We start from the raw sequence: 27050 nt of genomic DNA, 5'->3' as shown, positions 1-27050 counted from the left end.
TATCCTGTAGTTACCTCAGCTGTTTCTTTTGTTCCTACAGGTCAGTGTAGTGCAGTGGTTTGTCATCTCTATGAGTATCACTACATTAATGTTAATAAGACCTGGACTGAAGCTCAGCAGTACTGCAGAGAGAAACACACTGACTTGGCCACAGTGTCTAACATGACAGACATGAAGAGACTCCTCACTAACTCAGCAGGAGATTTGAGGGAAGCTTGGATTGGTCTGCATGATCCACCAGGTGTCCAGAGAACATGGTACTGGTCTCTGCCTGGAGAGGAGTTCAATGAGAGTTACCAACCGTGGAGCACAAATGAGCCAAATGATGCAGACGGGTTGCAGAACTGTGGAATCATATGGAAGACCCTGAAGTGGGGGAGCTTAGACTGTCCCCGACCTGAATTCTTTCTCTGCTATAATGGTAAGAACATTTTTGTTTTAAGGCCTTATTTAAATCCTGTATTCTGGGTGGAAATATGTTATCAAATGTGAAAGACACTAAGACAAAAAATTACCAATTTATTATTATAAGAAACAAAACTGGAATTTTGCTTGAACATTTGTTGCTTTTACATCTCCTGATTTAGGATTATATTCTGTAGAGAAAGTATTATGACAGGTCGATGCTCACATTTAGTTTATTACGCAGACAGGAATTCATCAAAGAAATTCCACTTGATTCAAGAAAAGAAAAACTGGACAGAAGCTCAGAGTTACTGCAGGAAAGAACACACAGACCTAATCAGTGGACTGACACAGCTCCAGGATGAGGAGGTAAAGACAGAATGCAGTTCTGTTGCAGATGGTACATACATTTACACCGGTCTGTTCAGAGACACCTGGAGGTGGTCAGATGGAAGCAGTTTCTCCTTTAGACACTGGAATCTACAGTTTGACAATCAGATAATCAACAGTGGTCAATGTGCCATGACTGTGTTTGATGATGAAGGCAGATGGAGGAATGAGAACTGTACTGACAGAAAACCCTTCATCTGTTATGATGGTGAGTTGTTCTTTAAGATTTCTAAAGATTAAGCTTTTAATTAAAAATATCAAAAACAGAAACACAATTTTATTTGAAGATATTTGTATAGACATGTTGATAACTGATCCTTTCAAATTTTTTATCCACCATTTAACATTTAGCAAGTTTATCCTGATCAAAGAAATAGGGAAAGCAGGGAAAAACACTTGATTTACTTATGCGTTTCTTATCTATTGTATATTCTCATATACAGATTTATATTTCAAATCACAGCCCTACATATGTTTACATTTTTTTTGACGTACCCAAAGAACATTTTCTTCTAACAAAATAAAGTTTTGGATAATTTTTCTAAATAAAATTCATAAATAATGTGAACAATTGTTTGTGTCCATCACCATCATGGCAGAAAAACTGATCCTGATCAAAGAAAGTAAAACCTGGGAGGAAGCCTTGTACTACTGCAGAGATCACCACCATGACCTGGTCACCATCACCAACCTGGATGAGCAGAGATTGGTCCAGGAGAAAGCCAAGAACGCCTCCACTGATTACGTCTGGATGGGACTGCACTACACCTGTACTCTGGATTTCTGGTTCTGGGTCAGTGATGAAGTGGTCAGCTATCAGAACTGGGCTGCAGATGGACTGATGGATGACTGTGACATCTCTGGAGCCATGAAGACAGGAGGACAACATAAGTGGTTTAAAAAAAATGACAGAGAGGAGTTCAATTTCATCTGTTCTAAACATTAAATTCTATTCTTTTCTGCTTTTTCGTTATTAGGTGTGTCGTTCTTATTACATGATGATTTGAATAGCTTATTTTACTAAGTTTTCTGAGCTACAGGGAGAATAAGAGGATTCTTTATTTCCAGCTTACTTAAACTGCACTAAACGTTTCACAGAAAGCTTGATGTTGATGTCTTTGGTTTTGTAATAAATAAAGAAGTAGACAGTTTTCTGTTTTAATATAAAGTATCAGGAGGACTGCAAAACCCTTTATATAAAGCAGCCAGGTTATATTTGTCCAATATTTCTGTTTTTTCTCTCAGATTTTAACAAATATGTTTACAAAATCCAGCAGCAAATAAAGACATAATTTTGAATCCTATGAATATTCAATTTCAAAGTATTTTGGACATGGTTTAGATGTACTGTTAATGCAAAATATACTGTAGAGCGGTGCTGTGGAGGCATCTATGAGACTCCTAGGACAGATGGACGCAGAGACTGATCAGCTGGTACAGAATAACGTTTGTTTTTATTGGGGCTGAGGCCGTTTCTGGGTCAGGCAGGCAAAGGTCGAGTCCAGGTTATCAAGTCCAACAGGTTCGGTCGATCTAAATTCTCAGGGTCAGACAAGCGGAGGGTCAAAGCCAGAAAATCCAAGGTTGGGGTCAAGCTTGGGTCAGACAGGCAAGAGGCAGTTGGATGAAGGAGAAAACAGGTTATTTTCTAGTCAACTCTGGCAGAACAAAGAAATGACTTGTGCTAGGTTTAACATCCACTTCTGATGATGTGCAGAAAGAAGGTCCATCCTTTTTTGGAAGCTGCAGCAGAACAAGATGATGGTGAACAGGTGTGAAGGTGACACCATATCAGGCATGACATTATCAGAGAAAGAAATGACTGATTGGTCGAGTGGAGAAGAGAAACGCTTACAGCGAAGCCAATGGCAAATTTCACTTTGTATAAGGAAAGGTGTTCAACTGCAAAGCACAAAGGTCAGACACAGAATGAGATGGCAGAACAGTCACCACAGATTGGGTTACTGACACTGGAACAGGACATGGGGCACACTGAAGAGCCTTTGGGACGGAGGTGCACAACTAGAGTTCTGCCAGGCTGGTACCTGATGTTGGCTGGCAGGAGAGCGCATCAGCCTTGTTATTGCTGCGTCCAAAACGATACTTTATATCCAAATCAAAAGCAGCAAGTTGAGCAGCCCAACGGTGCTTGGCTGAATGAAGATATAAGGGTTTTTACAATACAAAGGGATTTTATCTGTATAAACCATACTCTGGTGGCCCAAGAGATATTCCCTAAACTTCTCAGTCATGGCCCATTTTAATGCCAGAAACTCCATTTTCATAGAGCTACAATTAACAATGTTAGGACCTGAAGGTTTAAGACCTCGACTGGCATATGCAATGGGCCTCACTCCATCCTCTTTTTCCTGTGACATTACTGCCCTAAGTCCACTGTGACTGGCATCTGTCTCTAGAATAAAAGGATGTGAAAAATCAGCATATGCCAACACTGGTGCGGATGTTAATTTAGCTTTTAAAGCCTCAAAGCTCTCCTCGCACTCTGATATCCAAGCAGATTGAAAAGCTTGGCCGGACCCCTTCCTGGACTTTGTGCCCACTTGTTGTGCCACCAACCTATGGAGAGGACCAGCTAGCCTAGCAAAACCCTCCACAAAACGCCTGTGATAGCTTGCAAAGCCCAAAAATGAGCAAAGCTCTGAAACATGTGTGAGACGTGGCCATTAAGCCACTGCTTCAGTCTGTCAGGGTTCTCTGTGTTTCTGTGCTCTAACTCTGCTCCACAGGTGGTTTTAGTTGACTGGGGACGTGGCCCACACCTGCGGCTTGTTAGGAGTGGCTTCCACTGGCTTCTTAAGGAGTGCTCAGACAGATGGAAGACGCCAGAGTGTACAACCAGTCGTGGTATGCCGTGGCCTCTGACCTGAACTCTGTATTGTGTGAGTCGTTTTTGAATCTTATTTTTGGACTAATGTTTTTGTCTCCTGTTGTTCTCAGTTTTCGTGTTTGAAATTACTCACCTGCCTTGACGTCAAGGGATAAGGGCTACTGCTTTCCCTTATTACCTGGTTCTGTAGGAGCTGGTTGATGTGTGACTTGACATCCTCATACCCTGAGGGAGGGATCCGTCTGTACCTCTGCTGGACCGGGACCACATCCAACAAGGCAATGTCATGGAAAACCAGATTAGTGCACCCCAAGTCACCTTCATGAGCTGAAAAGACAGAGCTGTACTTCTGTAAAAGTGACCTGCCATTGTTCAGTTTCTGTCAGTGCAGACAAATCAACAGATTCAATCATGCTCTGCTCTTTAGTAATAATAAAGATAGCATCGTTTGCATCAGGATGCATCAGGAGGAACCCAGGACCAACCGCACCAGCATGTGGTCTCACAATGGGTCTGAGGATCTCATCTCTGTACCTAATGGCAGTCAGACTACCTCTAGCGAGCACATGGAGAGCTGTGCGGCCCCCCAAAGAAATACCCCCCCACACCATTACTACATTACATGCTGGAGGATGTTGCAGGAAGCAAAACGTTCTCCACGACATCTCAAGACAGTCACATCTATCACATGTGCTCAGTGTGAACTAGGGGTGGAACGGTTCACAAAATCCACGGTTCGGTTCACGGTTTCGTGGTCACGGTTTTCGGTTCGGTTCGGTATATGTTGATTGTTAGGAAAATCTATTATGTCTTGTATGGTCAGGTTAAAACTGAAAGAAAAAAGCAGTCAGACATTTGATACCTCATTGCGACAGTCTTAGGTTAAAAGTAGGTGAGATTCTGGCATTGCAAGAGAGGAGACAGTGCTAGTACCAACATGTGCTTCATTTATTTGGCAAACAATCTTTAACAAAGAAGCATGGGCTCTATGAAAACTAGACTTAGGTCCCTTTGTTTAAAATTAACTCAAGATAAATTGACATGTTTCAATTCTCTGATTATCAAAACTCCGTTTGTTTTGCAGTGTTTGAAATACAATCAAATAAATAAGGCTGTATTTCTTATCAAACTTAAAGTGCCACTGTGTTATCTAAAATAACAAAAGAAATAATCCAGTAAATAATCATCAATATAAAATATAGCATAAACCAAACTAACACATACTGCACTGCTTATGAACAACAATGCTCTGCTCATTCTATCATGTTCTTCTGCAAGAAGAGGAGTTTGTCCACATTCTCTGCCAAAAGACAAGATCTACTAGCAGTGACAATGTCTCCTGCTGTAGAGAAAACTCTCTTACTTGGTACGGATGTATCTGGGACTGCAAGGTAACGTCCAGCCAATTTAACAATATGAGGATACTTATAATCGTTGCTTCTCCACCATGCAAGTGGACTTTCATCCACAGGAATGCATCCTGTGAGCCTGTATGACATGACCTCCTCCTCAGTGATCTGGGACAAAGACTTGGTGGTTCCCTTCTCTGATGTAAAGAGCTCTCCAAAAAGCTCTACCATGACAGATTTAGTCTGAGGAGGAGATGACTCTTCTGATGCCTCTGGCTCTCCAGCTGAGGATGAACTGGCCACCTGGGCTTCTCTGGGTTGAACCTGCATGATGAAATGACAAATAGTATGGTAGTTTAAAAAAGATTGATAAAAACAAACACTGTCATAGCAGCATAGACACTAAAACTATATGCTCTACTGTACACTGAGAAAATAAAATAAATGCAAAGACTCAAGTATTCTGTTTAGTTTAAAAAAGGAGAGAAATTGTAATTATGATAAAATGCGTTAAATTTTGTTACAGAATTTAAAAAAAACAATACCTGCTCTTCAATCTCCATGATCTCTCTGGTGACAGCACTGTAGATTTTCTTAATAGAGTCTTCTTCCAAGTATGGCAGGGACTTACATCTTGGATCCAGGGCTGTGCTTCTGTGCAGATAGTCCTGAAGATCAGGGTCCCTGTATCTGTCTTCCAAGTTTTTGGTGATGGCTGCCTTAGCATCTTTGATGGTGGGGCTGTCCTCTTCACTGGGTGTCATGGATTTTAGTATCATCTTCTGCAGAGGGATGATCATGGACACTGAAGGGGATGTTTCCGTGCTCATGAGCGTTGTTACATTCTTCAGAGGTTTGAAAATCTTGGTTAGATCCTCTGCCAGTTTTGTCTCACTGTCAGTCAAAACAGCAATGTCTTTGACATTTTTCTTAACATCCTTGTCCATCAGAGCAGAATAGATGCCTGCTACTCCAAAAAAAAAATGCTCCAGCATGTCATATGTTGTGTTCTAATGGGTTGGGACATCATGTATTAGTTTGTGAAGTGGCAATTGCAGCATCTCCTATCTGGTTTTAAGGGCGTGGGTGGCTGTTGTGCTCCGATGGAAAAAATGTCACCACTTTCCTCATCTTCCCCAGGAGCCGGGATACCTGACTTATTGAGATTGCATTCTTGGCTGCAAGATTAACAGTATGTGCAAAGCAGCCACTTTGTGGCCCCAGTCCAGCTGTTGCATTCACCATAGTTTTTGCATTGTCTGTAGTAACAGGGATTTTGCTGCTGCCCCTGTGCAACTTCCATTCTGTCACTGCTTCTGTCAGTGCTTCAGAGAGATGCTCGCTAGTATGGCTCTCATAAAGGGGGCGTGTCTGTAAAACGGAGCTTTTCATCTCCCATTCTGAGGTAATGTAATGGACAGTCACAGTCAGGAAATTTTCAGTAGCCCTGGAGGTCCATCCATCACTAGTTAGCGCTACAGAGGCTGTGTCAGACAACTCTTTAACAATTCTTTGCCGGGTCTCTTCATAAAGTGCGGGAATTACCGTGTTGCTGAAGTGTTTGCGGGAGGGGATTTTATATCGTGGCTCCAGTGCTTTAATCATAGAACGGAATCCCGCACTTTCCACTACGGGATAAGGCTGCATATCTTTGGCGATGAAATATCCCACTCCTTTATTTAGGCATTTAACCCTTTCTGACTCGTCACCGTATGTCTGTTAAAAAGCTGCGTGGAGTTGAAGTTGTCCTGTCGACTCTTTCCCTCTCCTCCTTGCGCTGCCAACTGTCTCACTGGGATGATGTCTCCGCAGGTGAGCTGACATGTTGGTCGTGTTGCTGTTAGCATAAACAACACGTGTTGCACAATGCTTGCACACTGTTGAACTTTTATCCACAACTTTCTTTGCACCGTCATCGTAGGTCACTCTAAATGCAAAGTGGTGCCATACAGCAGACCTATAAAGTGCTGCTGGCGCGTCTTCCAACTCCTGTTCTTTCCCACTCGCCATACCCACACAATTCTCCACAACAACTGATTTTTTTCTGCTACACCCGGCTACGCTGCTTCACTTCTTCTTGTTGTTTACTACCGGTGGTTGGCTTTGGGCACAGTACCGCCACCTTCTGCTTCGCCTATGAGAAAAAGGAGCAGCGCATGAACCGAACGCAACACACGCGAATCGAACCGAGACAGTCGAACCGAACGGTTTGGACGGTTTTCATAAACCATTCCATCCCTAGTGTGAACCTTCTTTCATCTGTGAAGAGCACAGGGCAAAAGTGTTGGGCTGTAAGCATAACCCCCACCTGTGGACGTCAGGCCCTCATACCACCCTCATGGAGTCAGTTTCTGATCGTTTGAGCAGACACATGAACATTTGCTCTGGCAGTGCTCCTCCTGTTCCTCCTTGCACAAAGGTGGAGGTAGCGGTCCTGCTGCAGGGTTGTTGCCCACCTACAGCCTCCTCCATGTCTCCTGATGTAGTCCAGGTAGCACATCCATGCTCTAGACAACATGCTGACAGACACAGCAAACCTTCTTGCCACAGCTCACATTGATGTGCCATCCTGGATGAGCTGCACTACCTGAGCCACTGTGTGGGTTGTAGACTCCGTCTCATGCTGCTACTGGAGTAAAAGCACCACCAGCATTCAAAGTGACCAAAACATCAGGCAGAAAGCAGAGGAACTGACAAGTGGTCTGTGGTCACCACCTGAGGAACCACTCCTGTATGGGTGGGTGGGTGGTGGGGGGGGGGGGGTCTTACTAACTGCCTCTAGTTTCCACCTGGTGTCTATTCCATCTGAACAGCAGCAGGTGAAACTGATTATCAATCAGTGTTGCTTCTTAGGGGGACAGTTAGATTTTACAGAAGTGGGATTGACTTGGAGTTACATTGTGTTAGGTTGTCCCTTATTTTTTGAGCAGTGTATATAAATAATGCTTTTCTAACATTAAACATATCTTTTGTGTCCCCCTTCTTTACATAAGATTCCTTTCAAACTCCATTCTCGTCCTGCCTTTTCCTTTAATTTCTCTCTTTCAGCTAAATATACTATACATTTCATTAATATATGTTCAATATTTTCTTTTTTCTGCACACTGTTCATTAGTTATTTTCCCTATTCTAAATAGAATGTCATTTACTAATGTATGACATACACATAATCTCATCATTATCACTTTATCACGTCTTCTATTTTTTCTTCCTAAGTTGTTGATTACTACTGACTTTTGTATTTTATAAAAGTCTCTCCCTTTTTTGTCTTCATTACATCTTTTCTGCCATATTTCTAATTCTTTTCTTTTGATTATTGCTTTACCCTCACCTTTCTGAAATGGAAAACTTGATGTTCTTTCTTCCCTAAAGCCCTTTTTTATGCCAGTTTATCTGCCGTTTAGTTTCCTTTAACTTTCTCATTTGCTGGCACCCAACAAAACTGTATATACATGCCACCCCTGTGCAATCTAAACAAATTTCTAATATAAGATCCTTCCTGTTTTTTTCCCTTTAGACTGAATACTTTAATTTACTGCTTTTGAATCTGTGCACACTGCCACCTTATCTGGTCTGACCTCCACCCACTGCAAACTTATAATGACTGCCACCATCTCTGCTGTGAAAACATTCCTTTGAAACTTAAGAGTATTCCCATCTATTCTGTAATACTGTAGATGCTGGATTTTCTTCTTTACTTCTTTTTAATTTAAGTACCTGCATTTCTGAACTGAAGGCATGTTCTTGTACAATCTTCAGCGCTGACTTAATGGCATCCTCAGGTCCTTGAATGCTCACAACATCAGAAAAAATATATATGTAAAAATATGTATTCCACTTTAATGAGTGTTGACCAAGATGTGAACATTGAGAAATGCTCCAGAATATCTATGCAGTCATTTGGTTTTGTTACAAATGCTACAAAGGCATCTGAATCACCCTGCAGCATTCCCTATATTGAAAGATCAATACAGGGAATGGTTGTAATCTTTAGTGGGGCAACTCTGGCTTTAGCCATAATCAAAGCACAATGCGCTTTGTATTCCTAATTTATAAACCTGAGGTAGGAGCATGCAACATATGCTGCACTACTGGTGTCTGAAAAGTGGTGTAGTTCTGTTTTAACTACCGTTCGAAAACCTTGAGGATGATAACATCTTGGTATTGTTAAGAATTAAAAAATATATCTTAGTAGGGGTGTCTCCCCCCTCTGTTGCTGGGTAGAATAACAGGGCGAGGGGGTGGTCAGAAGGAGAAGGGGTCAGTCCTCCTCCCCCTTGAGTGAGCAGGATAGCCACTCAACGGAAGAGGCAGCTGGATTTTTATTTTGTTTTTGTTTTTTTATTTTTAATTAAACGATTCACATACAGCTGTGTGGAGACCGTGGTTGGAACACTGACTTTTTAACCCATCTTCTTTAAGGGCGAGGAGAAGACATCTCTGAGGCGCAAAACATCATGACAACAATTAAATGCATTGTGTAAAAAAAAAAAAGAATAAGAATTTTGTAATCACTGTAATTCCCATATGAGTTACATATTCCTTGGATGTTAAATGCTAGAACTGTTAGAATCTTGGTTTTGCATTGCATGATAATCTGGTTTTTATTCTGTGGTTTGATCTGAGTGTAGTGCTTTCACAGGTTATATTAATTTGTAAAAGATATCTTGTTAATCTAGGTTAGGACTCTTAAAGTCATATTTAGATCATAAAATAGTTTCTGGTAGTTGCACATTTATCTTAGCCTTGCACCTCTCGGATAAAGGTGCTTACTTTTCTTAATTCTAGTAGGTTAGAGATTCAGATAGGTTTAGTAGCTTATTTGCTTATACTTGGGTTATTTTACATTTAAGGGGTACATATGAACTTAATTTGGTTTCATAAGTCGCCAACAGAGGGGACAGTGGGTTACAATATTACATCTTACCATTTACACTTTGTTTAAGGGTTTCAAGACATGGACTAAGTTTAGCCTAGTTATTGGTTTGATCTGTTGATCAAAACAGAGGGAGTTGTTGAGAATTAAAAAATATATCTTAGTAGGGGTGTCTCCCCTCTCTGTTGCTGGGTAGAATAACAGGCCGTTTTATTGCCCCGAGGGGGTGGTCAGAAGGAGAGGGTGTCAGTCCTCCTCCCCCTTGAGCGAGCAGGAGGAGTTTTAAAGTTGATAAAAAGAGTCTTTGTCCAAAGCTTACTTCAGACAGACTTCTCGACCGCGCGGGGAAATCATCTTGATTGGTAAATGTATACTCTGTCTCCATATTTAATTTCTATTAATTAAATATGCATTTAAACTGTTCTACCTCTTGATTAATGTCTTCTCACTTGCGGCCAAATCCGTAACTGGGGTAAGATGGGTTTTCAATAGACATGTAACAGCAGGCCGGTAAACCCAATCTTTAACAGTATTAATATTACTTTTCCAAGGCCTGACATCCACCTCCCACTGCACATGAAAATCCACAGGAAGAGGCTCATTCCACCTAATGTCTGTGACACAAGTCCTGTAAGATCTAAAATTCTAAATGAATGGAGCAACAAATCCCAGCCGATCATAAAGAAAAACTATTAATAACAAAATAGTGCACAGTCTTTCCGGTTTGTCCCTTAGATGTGTGTGAAAGCACCAGCAATGACTTTCAATATGCTGCTGCATACCAACAGTAGTATGTTTTCAGCAAGTGGTGAATCTGGATTAAGGTCAGGACAGAGCACACGTGTGGCTCTCTGAGATGGTTCTACACAACATAAGACTTCACTCTTATAACAATTGTATTTGGGGAGTCTCAAACCAACTTCTTTGCATAACTTCCATGGTTTGATTATTCAGTTGGTGGCATCTATGGTTTATGCTACATTCATTGACGTAGAAATTATTTTGCTCATTCAGATGGAAACTGTGCCCTCTGTTGTGCCAAGTTTTTGAGAACAAAATTAGCACAAGCTGGAAAGGAGACAGCACCAAAAAGATGAATCTTCATTTGATATTTTTTAGGCTCACACTCCAGAACTCCCTGCTCCCTCCATAGGAACCTCAGGCACACACCATGATGATACCTTACAACATCAGCATTTACAGTAGGAGCTGGTTCAGCATCAACATAGTTAATTGTAGGCTCCATAAAGTTCTTATAATTATCTTAAAACTGACAATTAACAATAATATTTTTTGTCATTTGTAACATACATCTTATTGAAATTTGTCTAAACCCATACCTTAGGGAGCAGTTGGCTGCCACTGTGCGACACTCAGGGAGCATTTTGGGGCTAAAGGTCTTGCTCAGGGATCCAGAGTGGCGTCACCATAGTTAGACATTTATCTCCTTTTTAGATTCTACAAATGAACTTCTTATTATTTAGCAATGGGAAGGCATGTTTCTCTAAAGGAGAGGAACATCTCCAAGTGCCCATCATTCTTTTGTTTTACGTTTTGACTCAGAAGTTGTGTAAGGTGAACATCCTCCGGGGAAGAGACATTAAAAAGACAAAAGAAAGATTTCACAATCACTGTATTTTATGCAACTGAATTTTTTTCTGCTCCTAAATTTGATAAAAAGTCATATTTTTTTCAACAAACTAATTAAAAAACAACCTCTGACTGAATTGCGTGACTGACAAACATCATTGGCCAAAGTATTTTAATATTGAAATACATGAGAACCAGGATGAATGTAGTACAGTGATCAGCTTCCTCTTCTGCAAATAATTAGACCTCTATAAAGAAGCAAATGGGATGGAAATGAAGATGGAAATGAAGTTGCCTTTCATTCTGACCTGTCTGAGGTGCTTCCAAACAGAAGGTTGCTTTAATTCAGAGCAAAACCAGGGGTGAGTTTTTCAGTATGTGTATGAGAAATCAACTGATGGCTTCATTGAGACGTTGTTTTAACTGTTCTGATATTAGGTTCTGCTTTGTTGGAAGTAAACACATGAATAAAACAGTGTGTAATACTGGTCTTATTAACATATAGAAAAAGATTCTGATAAATAAAAAGAAAATAATGAGATTTTTGGATTACATGGGAATCAGTAGTATTGCTCCAGAATAGCAAAAAGAAATGTCTATGGGTTTTGAATCCGGGTAACATCTCAGTGTCAACAAAGGGATTAAATCAGTATAAAATGTGTTAATGTCAAATATGGCTACTTTCCTTAAATCTATCAATATCAACACATGTTCAATACCACAGATACTTAGCTTGAGTAGCTATGTGTTTTTCTCATGTTTGAATATTCAAATTTCCTCCCATGTCTATAGAGTCATCCATCAGATGGAAATGAACATTCACTGAAAGACAAACATTTTTCACTTCTCCGTGAGACAACATAGCTAGATGTAAGTTTCCCCTCTGCTCATGCTTTTTTCTGTTTAGCATAAAATGTGTATCCATGAGGGCATCAGTAGAAAAAGTTATATCCGTCCGTCCGTCCGTCCGTCTTCTTCCGCTTATCCGGGGTTGGGTCGCGGGGGTAGCAGCTTCAGTAGGGAGGCCCAGACGTCCCTCTCCCCAGCCACTTGGGCCAGCTCCTCAGGAGGAATCCCAAGGCGTTCCCAGGCCAGCCGGGAGACATAGTCCCTCCAGCGTGTCCTGGGTCTTCCCCTGGGCCTCCTCCCGGTGGGACGTGCCCGGAACACCTCACCAGGTGGGCGTCCAGGAGGCATCCTGACCAGATGCCCGAGCCACCTCAACTGGCTCCTCACGACGTGGAGGAGCAGCGGCTCTACTCTGAGTTCTCCCCGGATGACTGAGCTCCTCACCCTATCTCTAAGGGAGAGCCCAGACACACTACGGAGAAAACTAATTTCAGCCGCTTGTATCCGGGATCTCGTTCTTTCGGTCACGACCCAAAGCTCGTGACCATAGATGAGGGTAGGAACGTAGATCGACCGGTAAATCGAGAGCTTCGCCTTTTGGCTCAGCTCTCTCTTCACCACAACGGATCGGTACAGCGCCCGCTTCACAGCCGATGCTGCACCAATCCGCCTGTCGATCTCCCGCTCCATCTTCACCTCATTCGTGAACAAGACCCCAAGATACTTGAACTCCTCCACTAGGGGCAGCACATCCTCCCCAACCCGGAGAAGGCACTCTACCCTTTTCCGGTTCAAGACCATGGTCTCGGATTTGGAGGCACTGATTTTCATCCCGGCTGCCTCACACTCGGCTGCGAACCGCTCCAGTGAGAGCTGTAGATCACGCCCTGATGAAGCCAATAGGACCATGTCATCCGCCAATAGCAGAGACGCAATCCTAAGGCCACCAAAACGGATCCCCTCAACACCTTGGCTGCGCCTAGAAATTCTGTCCATAAAAGTTATGAACAGAATCGGTGACAAAGGGCAACCTTGGCGGAGTCCAACTCTCACCGGAAACGAGTCCGACTTACTGCCGGCAATGCGGACCAGACTCTGACACCGGTCGTACAGAGACCTGACAGCCCTTATTAAAGGGTCCGGTACTCCAAACTCCCGGAGTACCCCCCACAGGATCCCTCGGGGGACACGGTTGAATGCCTTCTCCAGATCCACAAAGCACATGTAGACTGATTGGGCAAACTCCCATGCCCCCTCCAGAATCCTGCTGAGGGTATAGAGCTGGTCCAGTGTTCCACAGCCAGGACGAAAACCACACTGCTCTTCCTGAATCCGAGATTCGACTATCCGACGGACCCTCCTTTCCAGAACCCCTGAATAGACCTTACCAGGGAGGCTTAAGAGTGTGATTCCTCTGTAGGTTGAACACACCCTCCGGTCCCCCTTTTTAAATAGGGGGACCACCACCCCAGTCTGCCAATCCAGGGGAACTGCCCCCGATGTCCACGCAATGCTGCAGAGCCGCGTTAACCAACACAGCCTTACAACATCCAGAGCCTTAAGGTACTCAGGGCGAATCTCATCCACCCCCGGGGCCTTGCCACCGAGGAGCTTTTTAACAACCTCGGCAACCTCAGCACCAGTGATGGGGGAACCCGACCCAGAATCCTTAGGCTCTGCTTCCGCAATGGAAGACGTGTTGGTGGGATTAAGGAGGTCTTCGAAGTATTCCGCCCACCGAAACACGACGTCCCGAGTCGAGGTCAGCAGCACACCACCCCCACTGTAAACAGTGTTGGTACTGCACCGCTTCCCCCTCCTGAGACGCCGGATAGTGGACCAGAATCGCTTCGAAGCCGTACGGAAGTCTTTCTCCATGGCCTCTCCGAACTCTTCCCACGCCCGAGTTTTTGCCTCGGTGACCAGCCGAGCCGCCTGCCGCTTCGACTGCCGGTACACATCAGCTGCTTTCGGAGTCCCACAGGCCAAAAAAGCCCGGTAGGACTCCTTCTTCAGCTTGACGGCTTCCATCACCGCTGGTGTCCACCAGCGGGTTCGAGAGTTGCCGCCGCGACATGCACCAACATGCACCGACAAGCCGCCTCAACAATAGAGGTGTGGAACATGGTCCATTAAGACTCAATGTCCCCCGCCTCCCTCGGGACGTGTTTAAAGTTCTCCCGGAGGTGGGAGTTAAAACTCCGTCTCACAGGGGACTCTGCCAGACGTTCCCAGCAAACCCTCACAGTACGTTTGGGCCTGCCCGGTCGGACCGGCTTCCTCCCCCGCCATTGGAGCCAACTCACCACCAGGTAGTGGTCGGTGGAGAGCTCCGCCCCTCTCTTCACCCGAGTGTCCAAGACATACGGCCGCAGATCAGATGAAATGACAACAAAGTCGATCATTGAACTGCGACCTAGGGTGTCCTGGTGCCAAGAGCACATATGGACACCCTTATGCTTGAACATGGTGTTTGTGATGGACAATCCATGATGAGCACAGAAGTCCAACAACAAAACACCACTCGAGTTCAGATCAGGTGGGCCATTCCTCCCAACCACGCCCCTCCAGGTCCCACTGTCATTGCCCACGTGAGCGTTGAAGTCCCCCAGCAAAACGAGGGAGTCCCCAGGAGGGGCACTCTCCAGTACCCCTTCCAAGGACTCCAAAAAGGGTGGGTAATCTGAACTGCTGTTTGGCGCATAAGCGCAAACAACAGTCAGAACCCGTCCCCCCACACGAATGCGGAGGGAGGCCACCCTCTCGTTCACCTGGGAAAACCCCAACGTGCAGGCACCGAGATGGGGGGCAACAAGTATGCCCACCCCAGCTCGGCGCCTCTCACCATGGGCAATTCCAGAGTGGAAGAATGTCCAGCCCCTCTCAAGGAGACTGATTCCAGAGCCAGAGAGGTGCGTCAAGGTGAGTCCGACTATCTCTAGTCGGAACCTCTCAACCTCGCAAGCTCAGGCTCCTTCCCCACCAGAAAGGTGACATTGCACGTCCCAAGAGCCAGCTTCTGCAGCCAAGGATCGGAACGCCAAGGTCCCCGCCCTCTACTGCTGCCCGTTGCACAATGCACCCGACCCCTTTGGCCCCTCCGACAGGTGGTGAGCCCATTGGAAGGGGGACCCATGTCGCCTCTTCGGGCTGAGCCCGGCCGGGCTCCATGGGCAAAAGCCCGGCCACCAGACGCTCGCCAACGTGCCCCACCTCCAGGCCTGGCTCCAGAGTGGGGCCCCGGTGACCCGCGTCTGGGCGAGGGAACACGAGATCCAATGATTTCACTCATCATAAGGGGCATTTTGGGCTGCGCTTTGTCTGGTCCCTCACCTAGGACCTGTCTGCCTTAGGTGACCCTACTAGGGGCTTAAAGCCCCTGACAGCATAGCTCCTAGGATCATTGGGACACTCAAACCCCTCCACCACGGAAAGGTGGCAGCCCAGGGAGGAGAGAAAAAGTTATATTCATGGCATTTTTCTTTATTCTTGGTAGCGATATTAATATTCTTGCACCTGCTCTTCTTACTATCAGAAGCATGTTTCAGTAAAGTGAGGGCGAATAAAATACTGTATTTTAGCTTTTTAAGAAAGTTTAACTTTTCTTAAATGTTATTTTAAATGTATAATAAGAATCGTCTGCGCTCTGTTTTCCTAAGCCTTTCTCAAATAAGTCTGTTGGTTAAATCCCCATTAAATGTAGAAAAAGAAAAAAACAAGGATGTAATTCTTAAAATCCTCCAGAAATTTTGCATGAACAGTGGGAAGGCAAGGCAAATTTATTTATACAGCACAATTCAGTACAAATACAATGCAAAGTGCTTTACACGATTAAAATATAGCAAAACAAATAATAAATAAAATTAAATAGGAATAAAATAGCAAATAGGAATAAAATGTGGATGGAAAATAGAACATAAAAAAAACAAAAAAAAAAACACAATGGTGTTTCAGTTAACTAGAACAGTTGAAGGCAATCCTAAACAAATGTGTTTTTAATCTTGATTTAAAGGAACTCAGGCTTTATGCACCTTTAGAGTTTTCTGGAAGTTTGTTCCAGATAAGTGGAGCATAGGAACTAAATGCTGCTTCTCTGTGTTTGGTTCTGGTTCTGGGTATGCAAAGCAGGCTGGAGCCAGAAGACCTTAATGGTCTGGATGGTTGATACACTGATAACAAGTCTGTGATGTATTTAGGTGCTAGGCCATTCAGAGATTTATAAACTGACAGAAGGATTTTAAAGTCTATTCTCTCTGATACAGGGAGCCAGTGTAAGGACTTTAGAACTGGGGTTATGTGATCTACTTTCTTGGTCTTAGTGAGGACGCGGGCAGCAGCATTCTGGATCAGCTGCAGCTGTCTGATCCACTTTTTAGGCAGACCTGTGAAAACACCGTTGCAGTAATCAATTCGACTAAAAATAAACGCATGGATTCGTTTTTTCCAGATCCTGCTGAGACATTAGTCCTTTAATCCTAGAAATCTTCTTCAGGTGATAGAAAGCCGACCTTGTAATTGTCTTTAGATTCTTTTGGAGGTTCAGGTTTGAGTCCATCATTACTCCCAGATTTCGTGCCTGATCAGTGGTTTTTAGCTGAAGCGACTGAAGCTGTATGCTAACCTTTGATCTCTCCTCTATTGGTCCAAATATTATTACTTCTGTTTTGTTATTATTCAACTGAAGAAAATTTTGGCTCATCCACGTATTGATTTCTTCTAAACATTTACTTAGTGCCTGAACTGGTTCATAGTCATCTGGTGACATGGTGATGTAAAGCCGTGTGTCGTCTGCATAGTTATGGTAGCTGATGTTGTTGTTTTTTATTATCTGAGCAAGAGGGATTATGTAGATATTGAAAAGGAGGGGACCTAGAATGGACCCTTGGGGAACCCCGCATGTGATTTTTGTAATCTCTGATGTAAAGTTACTTACTGATACAAAAAATTTCCTGTCCTTTAAGTAGGATTTAAACCAGTGGAGAGCTGTACCAGAGAGGCCGACCCAGTTCTCCAGGCGTTCTAACAGGATGGAGTGATTGACAGTAACAAATGCTGCACTGAGGTCCAATAGAACCAGCATGGTGGTTCTTCCACAGTCTGTATTTATATGGATATATCATTAAACACCTTGATAAGGGTGGTCTCTGTACTGTGGTGAGCACGGAAGCCAGACTGGAAAACGTCAAAGCGGCTGGTCATTGTTAAGAAGGTGTTTAATTGTTGAAACACAGCTTTTTCAATAATCTTACTGATAAAGGGGAGGTTTGAGATGGGCCTGTAGTTCTGGAGTAGTAGTTTGTCTTAATTGTTCTTTTTCAGCAGTGGTTTGATAATTGCTGTTTTTAGTGACTGGGGGAAAACACCTGACAGAAGGGACGCGTTTATTATTTGAGTCAAATCAGACGCTATGGCAGGTAAAACTTTCTTAAGGAAAACTGTGGGTAGACTATCAAGGCAGCAGGAGGACAAACTTAGCCGCTGAATGATCTGCTCTAAACTGAGTTTATTTGGCTGAATTGGGACATTTTGTCAGGATAAGTCCCAGATGGATACAGCTTTGGTTCTAGAGTTGGTATGGATGTACAAACTGATCCTCTAATTTTTAGAATTTTTTTTCAGTAAAGAAGTTAGCAAATTCATTGCAGGCCCTGGTGGAGTGGAGTTCAGAAGCCACGGATACAGGAGGATTTGTTAATCTGTCGACTGTGGCAAATAGGACACGAGCATTATTAATGTTTTTGTTGATGATCTCTGAGAAGAAAGATTCTCTTGCATTTTCCAGTTGTAAGTTATATCTGTAAAGTCTCTCTTTATAGATGTCATAGTGAACCTGCAGTCTGTTCTTTCTCCACCTGCGTTCAGCTTTCCGACATTCCCTTTTTTCACATCTAACTGCTGGAGCATTTCTCTACGGAGATTTATTCTTCCCGGAAAAAAACCTTCACTTTAACTGGAGCAATGCAGTCAATGATGTCTGAGACCTTAGAATAAAAGTTATCTACTAGCTCATCTACTGAGTTGCAGCCCAAGGTTGAAGCAGCAGAGTAAGCTTGAATAAAAGTTTCTGTGGCATTGTCCTTAAAGGTGCGTTTTCTTATGATGTCCCTTTGGCTAAATGAGTCACTGGAAATTATACATTCAAAGGTAACAGAAAAATGATCAGATAGGGCAACATCAGTTACATTGACGTTAGAAATGTTTAGACCTTTAGTGATGATCAAGTCTAAAATATGTCCCTGTTTGTATGTTGGCTGTGTAACATGTTGCGTTAAACCAAAGTTTCTAAGTGTGTCACATAGTTCTTTTGCACTTCTGTCTTCAGGGTTGTCAATGTGAAAGTTGAAGTCTCCCACAATAATTAAACAGTCATAATCAACGCATATCACAGACAGCAGGCCACTAAAATCATTAAAAAAATTTGATGTGGACTTAGGAGGCCTGTACACATTCAGAAACATGGTTCGTATCGGGCCCTTTACCTGGAGAGCCAAATGTTCAAAAGAGTCAAATTTTCCCAAAAACACCTTTTTACACTTTAGTGAATCATTAAACAATGTTGCTACTCCTCCACCTTTCCTTTGCTGTCTGCTCTCACAAAGGAAATTGTAGTGTGGAGGTGTCGACTCCATCAGTATAGCTGCTTCACTAAATTCATGTAACCATGTTTCTGTTAAAAACATTACATCAAGATTATTGTCAATAATTAAGTCATTAATTAAAAGGGATTTTCCTGACAGAGATCTAATGTTTAGTAAACCCAGTTTATATGACTTGGTGGTTGATGGTGTCTCTGTGGCAGGTTGCATCTGACAGTTTATGACTTTTAAGTACGATTGATTATTCCTGTTTGTTTTCCTTTTGCTTTTCTTATTTCTGCCACGTATAATAACAGATATTCCATATTCTCCGTCAAGAGGCCCAGGCTGATGCTGGAAGCGGTCTTGTCTGATAAACGTGCAGCCAGGGCCCAGTGTACATCACAAGGAAGTTATCTGAAGGTCCTCAGGACAGGCATGTTCTTTGATATGTAGAGGAGGAGGAGGATCTGGACCTCTGCGTCCTTTGGAAGATGCTGATTTAGTCACAGAACTGCGGTTTTTAGAATTAATATGTGGAGAGGATGTCAACTGTAGACCAATCTTAAGGACTTTGTTCATGTTATGAGAAAAATCCAGAAAAGGAACCTCTGGGCTTTGTGGAGAACAGGGGGAGGGGTTGCAGTCTTGATCGGTGTTTGTGGGGATGAAAGTTTTTGGTCCTCATTTGAGATCCGGGATGAATCCTCCTGTAATTCTGACGTAGCCTCTCTCTGTGTCATCTTTCTGGCCATCTTTATCTTGGCTTGTTCGGGCTGTACTGGGCTTATCATTTGTTTTGGCACTGGTTGTGCTTTGTTTTGGAACAAAGCTGATGATGCATGGTTCACAGAATAGAAGATGTTTGAAAACAGCCGTTTTGTACCAGACCTATTTAGAGAGAAACCATCTCTGTTGAACAGATGTCTCCTTTCCCAAAAGATGTTAAAGTTGTCTATGAAGGTTACAGTTGTTTGTTTGCATGTTTTTTCCAGCCATTTGTTTAGCATCAGAACTCTGGAGAAAATCTCGTTCCCGCAATTAATGGTGATAAGATCGGGTTTTACCGGCTTGCTGTTACATGTCTATTAAAAACTCATCTTTCCCAGTTCCGAATTTGGCTATAAATGAGGAAACATTGATCAGAGGTAGAACAGTTTAAATGCATATTTAATTCATAGAAATTAAATATGGAGACAGGGTATACATTACCATGATTTTTCACCGCGGTGGAAAAGTCTGTCTGATTTTAAGTTTTGCCGAGACTTTCTTTAATACAGTGTCTGCCCACCTCCTCTAAGAGAGGGAGGGGTAATCTGCAAGCCATCTGTGTTTCAAACAAGGGGGCTGCTCTTCCCAGCACAGGGTCAGGCCGCGATGACCCAACAGCCATAAAACTAAAGTTGCATGTTATCTTACCCGGCCACAGAGAGGGGAGACACCCCTACTAAGATATATTTTTTAATTAACAATGGGCACATAAGGGCCGCTGAGAAACACCTTGACATTAAGGCCATCAACTAAATTTAGCAGACTAATGTAGTCCTCTTTCAATACTTCTGATTTTCTCATCCAGAGGACGTCGCCCAGGGCTTCAGCTTGTATTATGAGGGGTACAGCGGGGTACAGCTTGGACAGGTCACCAGACCATCGCAGGGCAGAAACAGTCCAGTCTTTTGCCCAATTTACTGTGATATCACCAAGACCTGCTGCGCTAGGATAGCACAGGAAGTGCTGCTCGAATTACACGGACAAAACCAAACTGGGAGAGCCCGCAAACGAGCAGAAGACTGTTTGCAGTCTCTAGAAGCAAGTCAGATTTTCATGAGACAGTTGATAACCCCTGAAACTCAACATGTAAAAAGTAAATTTTTTGATAGGATTCCAGCCTAGGATGCACAAAGGAACTAGACGGTGATTTTCTTTCATGTTCCTTTCCCTCTCCCACAAAAATAAGAAAAAGAAATCTTGTCCCATCCCACTCTCGGTAAAGTGACTCCCACTAAAAATATTTGGCATAAAATTTTGCTTTTATTGTCCTAACATGGTGCAAAATATAATATTACAATAACCCAATGATTACATCATTCCGTCTTCTTTCTGGCAATTGGTTCAGTCCATGAAGCGTGTGCTGCATCCATGTCTCTCCATCCACACACACCTGTATCAGCTCTCACGTGCCACGTGTGAGGTCAAAATGCATGCTGCCTCCGTGAAAGACTGACACGTGACAGCGAGCGGGCAACCCAGCGCAGCCGCAATGTCAAGTGACAACCCAGGCAACCGTCTCATTTAACAGGTGTTTCTACTTTGTTCACCAGCTTTCTGAACAGCGCTGGTATTATTTGACTCAGCTAGCTAACGCTACACGCCACAGTGCACTACATTAGTCCATGCTGTGTGAGGTCACATGGAGGATGATTAGTTTTCAACTTTTGTCATCTTAGACCTCACATCACCCCACAAGTAATATTGACTCGTTCTGCTGCTTGGCTATAAATGAATATATACTGTAGCCTGCAGTCAGCTACAGTAAACACTCAAAGCATTAAACTAGACAGCCCTTCAATCTGTGAACCATTAGGTATTAACTCTTTCTGTCGCCTTACATAAAATAGCCAAAACAGATCTGACCTTAAGCATGTTAGAATTAGGACAAAAATGACCACAAACTAATCTTGCAAATAATGATAATTCTGTAAGTGAATAATACAATTACACACTGGAAAGCATAAAGCCATATTATTCGTTGGGTAATGTTGTTTGTAGGCGGTCAGCAGCAAGCCAGCAGTTATAGATGATTATAAGATTTTTTTTTCAAACAAAGGGAAAGCTCCAGGTTTGTGTCCCCTGTAGAGAATAGACCTTAAGCTCATAAATATATGTGTCTGGTGTTGGTGGTTTGATAGGCCCTATGCCTAAAGCGATATTAAAGTGTACTCGTTGTCAGAATGTGGAGTCAATGGTATGGGTGTCTACTTTGTGTTTTTTGTACTTTTATAAAAAAAATTAAATAAATAAAAGATTGGTCATGTTATCCATGCATATTAACTATGTCTTTTGGTTAAAGCAGAAACAGGGAAGGTGACTTCTAACAGTGCTGGCATCCAGCAAATGATGCCTTTCAGGTGAGTAGTGTGTGGGTATATCACTCTGTGTTATACTATAATGGATGTTTGCCTATTCTTGTATGTCTGTGTGTCTCTCTAAATTCAAAATTCTTATTTATGTGTGCATATAAGTCATGTGTATGTCCACATTTTATATGACACAGAGACAGACAGTACAAAGAACCATTCTCGCACACACTTGCACCTAAGGACAATTTAGAGAGATCAATTAACCTAACAGTCATGTTTTTGGACTGTGGGAGGAAGCCGGAGTACCCGGAGAGAACCCACGCATGCACAGGGAAAACATGCAAACTCCATGCAGAAAGACCCAAGGTTGGACACCAACCCAGGACGTCTGTGTCTATACATTCAAAATAATTGGTATGTCTGTTGTGATAACTGGCTCAGGGCCATAACAACAGGAGGCCATGGCAAAATTAAAGGTGCACAAAATAAACATTTATTAAAGGTTAAGTGTTTAAGTAGCAAAAACCACCATGAAATGTATGAATATCAGTGGCGTAATGTAAATGCATGGATGTGTTATGTATACGTGTGTAAAGAATGTGTTTTTTTCATAGAATTTACAAAACTTTTAAAGTGTAAAACTGTGAGTGATTGTTGATGTGTTTAAAATTGAAGAAAATGTCTTGTTTGGAATGTGTAAAAATAAGGTTATGTTTTTTTTCTCCTTTTGTTTTTTTCTCTTTTGACTGTATTAAATATGAGGTCAGTAGATTTAACATTGATTAAAGGGTTTAAATAAGGATTGGCTAATGTAAGCATTGCTTTAGCCCATTCCTGTTTGGTTGAAATGATTCCTATTTTATTTTATAAGCTTGTTTTGATGTAAATGTATCCATTAAATAAAAAAAACTAAGTGAAAAAATAAACCAATGGTGAGGCGCAAAAGTAAAGACAAACTCAAATATGCACAGTGAGGATTAGGTCCCAACAGCAGAGCAGTGTCACTACACGATCTGTACCATCAGCTCATTTGCGAAAGCGCGAACAGAATAACTTTCGGGTCGCCAAAAAAATAATGTAATTACGGTACTGAAAATATTTATTTCTATACCTAAATCATTAAATAATGCTAAACTATATCATAAATAAAATATTGAAGACTTTTCTGAAAGAAATTGATACGTTGTACTTTCTCTCCATTGTATTGGTTGACGTCATCATCGGATATGCTCAGAAGTCGGGGAAGATATCATTGTGTAACGTTTATCTGTATTGTCTGAATTCACTCTAGGCCCGTTTACACTACACTTTTCTAACCAAGCCGAGATCAGTCCGAGCTCAGTAACCGAGATAACTCTTGTGTGTAAATGGTCAGCAGACTGAACCGGACCGCGCTAAACATATCCGGACCGCGCTAACTGCAGACCAGTTCCTAAGTAGGTCTCGGCCTGTTTTCTTTTTCTGGCCCGGTTATCTGATAAAGAGCGCATGAGCCGACCGTGTCATCCCCTTACAGACAGCTGACTGTCCACGGTTTTTCCGGCGTGTCTGGCTGCACGTCCTGATTCACACTCCATTCAGACATTCATAATAATACTAGCTTTCTTACCGTGCCACACGATTTCCAGAGATGATTCTGCTTAGCAGTGTGATGAACCTCAGTGTCTGTCATTGTTTCCTGGGTCTGTAAATCCTTATTAGACGTCCGTTTGTCTTATCCACGTCCCAAAAGCCGACTCTGTCTAACCATAACATCCTGAATGTTACGGGCGCAGCCGTTTTGTTTTGCTGCTTCTGCCTTCTATCCCAGAGAGCAGTAGTACCGCAGATCGTCACTAGGAGGCGAGGAGCAACCAAGGAACCGGGATAGTGTCGTGTGTAAACGGTCGTCTTGGCTTGGTTATATGATCCAAGCTCAGACTGGTCTCGGCTCGGCTCGGTTAAAAAAGTGTAGTGTAAATGGGCCTTCTGTTAGTTTTATTGCTTGTTCAAACAGGACTGGAAAAAATATTTCATCCTTACTTATATGGTGAATTTCGTTATACAAATAATCTTGTTCAAAACATTTATTTTATTAGAAAGTTAAAATTATAAATTGAGATTCTAGCGCCCTCTGGTGTACACATCATAAACTAGAGAAGACCTCGTGATTATAGTAGCCGCATTGTTTTTTTTTTTGCAAAAACGAACAGGGAATAGAACAAATAACACACACATACCTTATTTAAATTACATTTATTAAGCACAAAATACATACATATGCAAATCAAATAAATGATAAAAAGAAAACCCCATCAAACTTAAAAAAAATTCTAAATCAAATACGATTCTGTACTCCTATATGTATTTATAGCTGGGTGTTTATGTACTTTAAGAAATGGTTTATATATTTTTATTTCCCTAACCACAACTGGGAAACATTTTTGCTAATAAAAAAACAAAAAACAATGTATTTTTTTTAGTGCTGTCAGTTAAACGCGTTATTAACAGCGTTAACGTAAACCCATTTTAACGCCGACAATTTTTTTTGTCGCCGTTAATCGCGCGTCAAAACACACACACACCGTTTGCTAATGTTTTTCCTCCCGCTGCGCTCTCCGCACTGTGTTTCTTTTACCCTCGGCGCTTTCCGTAGTTTCAAGAGTGCTAGAAAACTGTAGCAAAACAGACCCGCGCTGCGCTCACTGTTGCCAACAGTGAGCGCAAAGTTTCTTTTACCCTCGGACACATGCGACTTTGGGCTTCTTTTTTCTAAAAGCGCTTCTAAATTTCATGAGTCACGGGTTGCGTTTTTTTTTGGTCAGGTTTCTGAAAGTGAAATCGCTTATTTGGGCTCTAAAATAAGTGACGAAATAGGGGTTATTATGAGACCTGCCTGCACTAGACACTTTGTATCCAGCTGAAATATCCCTCCGCCACAGGAGCCGACGGTAGTAAAGGCAGACAGAGCAACTCTGCACGTATTTTCTGCAGTTTACGGTGCAATAACCGGTGATAACTGCTGAAAGTAGATTACATGGTGGAGATCACCATTTTAAGCAGACATTGGTTCTGAATATGAGCTTTTAACACGCTGATAACATTGCAGAAACCCCAACCCATAAACCGTAATTTAGTGCTTATTAATTTTTTTTCTCTGTATTTGACAAACTAAGGCTGAATCACGTTGCCAAACGAAGGACCTGGAGTTACTAAGCAGTTACTAAACAGACTCTTTCAGGGTACTAAGCTCCTGCCCAGTTGCAAGCAAAGTGTAAGACTGGAATGACCTGGAAATTTAATAATAATAATAGTATCCACAGAGTAATGAAAGCTTAAAAACAATTTCTGATAGGCAGAAAACCAAGATCCTATTGGTTTTCTGGCTTACAACTAAAATGGATGAATTAGAGTTAAGTCATTTCCAGGTAAATTATTAGACTGCAGTATTAGGACTTACACAGAAGTCCTAATACTGACGACTAATTTAAATATTCATCATACAAATTGATTTTTTAAAATAAACCAACTATGGCTTTTTAACATTTACATGGATGAACTATCAAGGCGCCTGAATTGTTGTAAAACAGGCTGTGTAGTTGGTGACCGCATAATCAATCACATAATGTATGCGGATGATTTGGTAGTCTTATGCCCATATAGTGCTGGCCTTCAACAATTACTAAGGGTCTGTTCCCAATATGGATGTGATTTTGATGTTAAATACAATGCTAAGAAAAGCAATATCATGATTGTTAGAAGTAGATCAGATAAGCATCTGATAACCCCTGACTTCTCTTTATCTGGCATTGTCCTCAATATACGCAATGAAATTAAATATCTGGGACATTACATAACTGATGACCTATTTGATGATCGTGACATTCGTAGGCAGTATTGCATGATTTATGCTCAGGCTAATATTTTGATCAGAAAGTTTGGTATGTGTTCATCCTCTGTGAAGGTAGCTCTTTTTAAAGCTTTTTGCACTTCGTTTTACACAGCCCATCTATGGCGAAGATATAAAAAAAGTAGCCTGCACAAACTTTATGTGGCATACAATGATGGCCTGAGGCTCCTACTTAAAGTGCCTAGATGGAGCAGTGCTAGCCACATGTTTGTACATACCGCTGTTCCCACATGTGCAGCTGCACTCAGGAATCTCATGTATAAATGTATGTGTAGATTATCTGTGTCATACAATAATATAATAGTAATTTTAGTGAACCCTGTTTTTAGTACAGTGAGATTTTTCTCAAGATTGTGGAAACATTGGCGTCATCATTTATTTGTGGCTCAGTGACTGTCATATTATTCTCTGTTTGTCTTTTTCTTTTTCTTTATCATTTGTTTTTACTATGGACCTCTTTTGTGTCTGGAATAAAGATTGATTGATTGATTGATATGGTGTCTCTGAGTCTTTCCTGCTGCTGTTCATATTAAAGGGGTCACTTATGTACATCACATCTTTTTTATGCTTTCTTTTCTTTTATTTCTAATTTTAAAACCATGCCTACATCATAAAGCTAAAAGTCTGACTTGTTCTCACATTTATATTTTTTCTTTGAACCATTTTATTTTGTTACGTATTTAAAAATCTCTCCCTTTTCCAAGAATCTCGATGTATATGAATATACATCTTATACCCAAATCGGATATAAGATGTGTCATGGTTTTCAGGTGACGAGCCCACATGCAGATACGATCGGGAAGCAAAGCACAGTTTTAAGATGTTTATTTTGGAAACAGGCAGGTCTACGGACGGAACTACAGGCGATTCGGCAGGGTCAGAACGTCACGGCTGGAGAGTCTGCAAGAGAGAGGGAGTAAGTGACTCTGAAAGGAGAACCAGGAGAACTGCTAGAAGCTACGCTGCTTACCATTGGGCTGGGCGGACCTAACCGGGAAGAAGTAGCGTCGAGGGAACTCTGTGATTCTACTCTACTGATGATAGGCGGCTAGTGGCTGAGGATGGCAGATGTTACTGGCGAGGGATCCTGAGCGAGCCTCGTCGGCAATGGTGACAGATGGATTGACCAGAGTGAGAGCAGAACCAGCAGAATCCGGGAGAGGGGAACTCAGGCCTCGCTGGGTAACATCCAGGAAGTA

The 27050-nt window shown here is 42.3% G+C and overlaps 1 protein-coding gene and 1 long non-coding RNA gene across 2 annotated transcripts in view; both read left to right on the top strand.

The window, feature by feature from the left end:
* Nucleotides 1-27050, top strand: part of LOC105921281 (protein mono-ADP-ribosyltransferase PARP14) — a gene marked incomplete in the record, with an annotated part of 115697 nt that overhangs the window by 29808 nt on the left and 58839 nt on the right.
* Nucleotides 221-1874, top strand: LOC118565622. Its single transcript, XR_004932480.1, has 3 exons — nt 221-421; nt 650-1003; nt 1395-1874. It is a non-coding gene; the product is annotated as an uncharacterized LOC118565622 (long non-coding RNA).

Source organism: Fundulus heteroclitus, chromosome 14 (genome assembly GCF_011125445.2).
Source record: "Fundulus heteroclitus isolate FHET01 chromosome 14, MU-UCD_Fhet_4.1, whole genome shotgun sequence".
Lineage (NCBI taxonomy): Eukaryota > Metazoa > Chordata > Actinopteri > Cyprinodontiformes > Fundulidae > Fundulus > Fundulus heteroclitus.
This window is presented reverse-complemented; position numbering and strand designations above follow the sequence as displayed.